This window comes from Anopheles bellator, chromosome 1, assembly GCF_943735745.2.
Source record: "Anopheles bellator chromosome 1, idAnoBellAS_SP24_06.2, whole genome shotgun sequence".
Taxonomy (NCBI): domain Eukaryota; kingdom Metazoa; phylum Arthropoda; class Insecta; order Diptera; family Culicidae; genus Anopheles; species Anopheles bellator.
The window spans coordinates 16,423,305-16,428,121 of NC_071285.1; the positions used below are offsets into that span (position 1 = coordinate 16,423,305).

Genomic DNA, 4,817 nt, shown 5'->3' on the forward strand with positions numbered 1-4,817 from the left:
CAAGCGCGCACTCATCCCGGGGGTTCCGGGTTCTATTGTTCCGTTCGCGTTTGAATGAGCAAACACACGAGCATGGCCGGAACGAAGTGTGCTTCGGGCCATCATTCACCACCTGAACCATTCCGTAGCCATTGCCAGATTCTGGGAACGGGCCCCGGGGGCGGGGCACCGCAAGCTGGAACCATCCGCACGTCTTCAACCGCTTAATGTGGAGCTGCTGCTGTGTGTTTGCAACTCGCAGCGCCCACCGACCAAGTCCCTGGCCGAGTTTAATGATTATTGATACGGTTATGGGAGGGAGCATCATCGTTTCGAGGTTCGTTTTAATCCATTATTGTGCCCCGGTTTGTTTAATGCTTTCGGCAGTAAATCGAAGGTATTTATTTTATAGGCCCTGCCAGTACTGGCAGAAGCCACCAGCCACCCCAAAACCCAACCCAGCCCAAGAAGTATCTTGCTCCGGGTTTTGGGTTCGGAAAATTAAACCTGGCCTGGCATCTTCTGTTTCACTTTTTTTTTCTCCTTCGCTTGTGGTCCTCAAGACCGGGGCGTTGTTCGCTCCTGGAACCCGATCTGGAACTTGCGTAGGACCGCAGGGTCCGATGTGTGTATGTGTTTCTGTGTGCCCGTTGGACAAGACAGGAGGCGGAATGATTTACGGCCCTCGGCCCATTCGGTTCCGGGCTCGGCCATTGCATTTAGTAGCGATTAGCATTCGTAAAGATTCGTCCCCGGAGAGGCGCCCGACCAAGAGTTGAACGCAAAAGTCCGGCGGTCTCTCCGGTGAGAAGTGAAACTGAAGGACTCCAGCGAGTGAAGGTTTCCAGTTCTTGCGCCAGAAGCGCCCTCTAGCCCGTCGTCGACAACGCCGGTCGCCGGTGGTTGAAGTCGTCTCGCATTTATTGTGATTACCTTAATGAGCCCATATTATCTATCGTAAATTATTTTATGACTCCCCTATTAATGCCATCCTATCGGCTACCCGAGGATTACCGTCTCTCTCTCTCTCTCTGACGCCCCGTTCGTTTCAGTTTCTTCGTCTTCATAAGCCGCGAGAGACTGCTAGGGTTTTGGGGGCCCCCCGGAACTGGTTTCGTCGTTGCGCGGCCAAGTAGTGCGCGGAGGTGAGAAGCTGTGTAATTAGCTACAGGGTGTTAAAGGACGCGCACGGTGCACTGGACCGGGCGCAGGGATGTAATAAAAACCATCCGCCGACAATGACGACGACGAAGGCGACGACTTGCGTTGCGTTGCGGGCTGTGCGGTGGTAAACCGTTGCGGGTTGCGGCAACACGTGCACGGCCGTCCCTCGCACCCTACTCCCCAAAGCCACCGAAGGCAGGTAATCGAGAATCAATTCTTAATTAAAGCGGAGAAGACGGTATCGCAGTGCGTCCCCGTTGCAATGATGACTGTGTGTCTTCTGACTCATCACTGATAATCGTCTTGAATTGCGGCCATTTTTCTCTGCGCGCTAAGCCCTTTCGTCGTGAGCCCATGGACCACAGTTTGCTTGGAGATTTGGCTAGATAACGGCCAGGCTTACCGCCGGTTCCCGCAAGACTTTGTTGTTGAGAAGTGGGCTAATAATGGAACTATAGAAGGCTGCTGCTAGAGGCCAATAGTTGCTAGGTATGTTTCACTCCATCGCCCTGGCGATAAGATCTGGTGAAAAGCACATTGCACCTAATCCGATTGGTGGATTTATTAGCCAGGGTATTCGGCCCGGGGTATTAGCACTGCACGGCATATAAATGAGCTGAGAGCGCAAACAGAGTAAAAGCAGGAGGGTTCCATGGTGTAATGGTTAGCACTTTGGACTCTGAATCCAACGATCCGAGTTCAAATCTCGGTGGGACCTTCAATTTTATGCCAATCTGCGGTTCGAAGCGACTCAATGAAGAGAGAATCAAAAGGCCACCACCCCACCAACACTATTTGAATACGACTGATGTACAGAGAACTTGGTCTGATGACTAAATATTTTGTTTTGCACTCTAATTGAATTTTTGGGGAAAGAAATCAATTAAATCAAAAGAATATCCTGTGGATTTATCTTAATAACTTCTTACATAAACGCAGGTGAACGGAAGTGCCAAAGAGCAGCAAAATAAGCAACCACAAGTCATTACTTGACTAGTGTAAGCTCATAAATATACCTCCTTCTTGCGTTGCAAATGGGACCGCTAATCAGCGTCGATCGCAACAAAGAACGCAATCAGAACGAGGAAGGAGCACCGTTGGTCCGAACCGAACAAGAACCCATAAATTGATAATCCTCCCTGTGGCATCACGGGACGGGACTCGCTGCGCGCCTGCTCTCGGAACCGGTTTGCGGGAACACTCAGAGCTACCGGCTCGAACCGGTGCTGCGTGGCCACCGTGTCTCGGTCTCGGTTGATAACGCGGCCACGGGTTCGGTTCCGGGCTCGCAAACGATTGTGGCCGATTGTGGTGGGACGAGCACACTCGACAAGCCAAGCTCCCGCGGAGTGCGCCCAAGCTCTTTAAACAATCGTCCCAACCCCAGGCTGATTTGCTTTAACATTCTTAGAGAGGGCCCAGCACCGTAGGGCTTATCAGCAACAAAACCACTCCGTTGTGTGCTGCTGCTGCACTGTTGTTTCCTCTGTTACGTCAATGCACGCTGCAAAATGGAACATCTTCACTCGGCACTCAGCAGCAGCAGCGCTGTGATAAGGATGTTCGTTTTGCTTCCCTCTAATGGCCATTGTCGAAGTCCCCTTAGCATTATGTAACACCGGGCCAGTGTTGCAAATCCTGCAGCGATCGGAAACCGGTCGAGCGGATCGGACCGCGAACCGAGGTGGTTGCCAAAAATAATTTAATCTCTCCCGTGTTTCGCGAATGACGAAATCCCGTTCGGAAATGATGCAACAATAAATTCGGCTTGAATCAGAACGGTTCTGTGTCGGGTTTAGAGTCTAATTTTATTTGGCTATCGCTTTGATAGACGTCGGCTTAAGCCGGTTTCGGCGGGGACCAGCGATCGTCGAGTGGTTTCCGTGGTGTAGTGGTTATCACATCCGCCTAACACGCGGAAGGCCCCCGGTTCGATCCCGGGCGGAAACAGAGCCGATCTTTTTGTATTATTCTTAGACTATCTCCAATTCCCGAATCGCTATTTTCTCGTTTTTCAAACTGTCGGTGAAATGTGTTATTCACCGCAACGTCTCGCGCTCCGGTCCAGTTTTCGGTCGACGGATTCGTGCAAACAATTGCCGATCAGAAATCAGATAACAACGACATTGTTTGCGGTGCGCGTCCTTGCGAGCACCTGGTAGGGTCCTGCGCGTACCGTGCTCCTGGAATAACACCAGTAGTAGGAATCACCTGGTGGTTTCTGGCAATTAATTGCAGGCACGGCGGCAATCCGCACCCGGACTCGTAACGGAAACCTCTCCAGGAGCGCTCCCTAGAGCGCCGTGTAATTATGTCCTTAAACGCTGGCGCGCTCGGCCGGAACTAATCGCCCGGTAGATCACCGGGAGCGCACTGCTCTGGGCGTCGCCCGAAGACGGTGGCCGACTTTTTGGGGTGCGATTCTGCTGAGACGCAGAATCGGACCGAATATTTAACGGGGTCCGTGTGGCCGTGTGGATGCGATCCCGTGGCCCTTCGGTTTCCTTCTCGGACTCTGGAAAACAAGAGGGGCCAATCGGCCTGCCCGAGTGTACCATGTTTATTTATGATGCCAGGGTGATGGGTGGCCGAGCTCGGGGAGGGATAAAAATGTCAATTAAAATCATGCAAGAATATTGTCATGGTGATGTGTTTGTGTCTGTGCTGCTAACCGGTGTGGTTCCTTGGATGCTTTTCGGCGAACCCGCGGGAAGGATCTTTCCGGATGGAACTCAACCTTCCAGGGACAGTGCGCTACCTTTTAATCGATGGGCCACGCAGGATGGCTGGCTGGCGAAACCACACTGGTCGTTAACAGCAACAGCACACAGCATGACGCGAACCACGGATTATGGAACCCGGAGTCGGTTCACCGTCACATCTGGCACATCCCCCCCTGTAAAAGGCTTGGCGTTGTCATTTTTCCAACCGGGACACGGTTTCCGCAGGCGCGCCACTGTTTATCGAAGAGATTAACCAACCGTGGTGGAACCGTACCGGAGAGCTCGCGGTTGTAACGCGAAAAGACAGGCGAAAACGGATGGCACTCGTCCGGATTTGTCGAATGCTCATTTCCACACGTCGTTACGCTGACGCCATGCTTAATGTTGAGTCGCAAAACCCTTGGCGGCAGAAAAGCGAACGACGGATGGTGGTATCCTTTTACGGAGCGAATGCTGCACGGTGCCGAACTGTAGCGATTGTTCCGCAAAGCCACTAAATTGCGCATTGCGTATTTTAATTAGTATAAGCTGTTGAAGCGAATGCAATAATTGGACTAAATCAAAAACACTTACCTCATAATCGGCTTCGTCCGTGCGTTTCCATTATTCTAATATTCAAACACCAAACGGAGGCGCCCATGCCAAAAAGTCATCAATCAAACGAGAGCGCACAAACTGGCCGGAACCGTGGCCACCAGGACCAGGACCTGCGATGTCCATCTTCGCGCTGTGAAGCTCACCAAACGGCTAGTTGGTGTGTTGCGTGCCCGTGTGGTGCCCATCGTGATTAAAGTTAAACAAATGAATTATCCCATCCCGAATCCCTTCCGGATGAGGCCCTCGAACCCCGGACCGGGTTTCGCTCGATCAACTCGCGAACTGACAAGGCGCATCGAAGGGGGACGCGACCGCGACATAGAAAAGATAACAGGAGCCTAGCAAATGGAACTA

The 4,817-nt window shown here is 52.1% G+C and overlaps 2 non-coding genes across 2 annotated transcripts; both read left to right on the plus strand.

The window, feature by feature from the left end:
• The first annotated feature begins 1,789 nt into the window (after positions 1–1,789).
• Trnaq-cug (transfer RNA glutamine (anticodon CUG)) lies at positions 1,790–1,861 on the plus strand. The gene has a single exon. It is a non-coding gene; the product is annotated as a tRNA-Gln (tRNA).
• Positions 1,862–3,020: 1,159 nt separating this feature from the next.
• On the plus strand, positions 3,021–3,093 carry Trnav-aac (transfer RNA valine (anticodon AAC)). The gene has a single exon. It is a non-coding gene; the product is annotated as a tRNA-Val (tRNA).
• Positions 3,094–4,817: the final 1,724 nt, after the last annotated feature.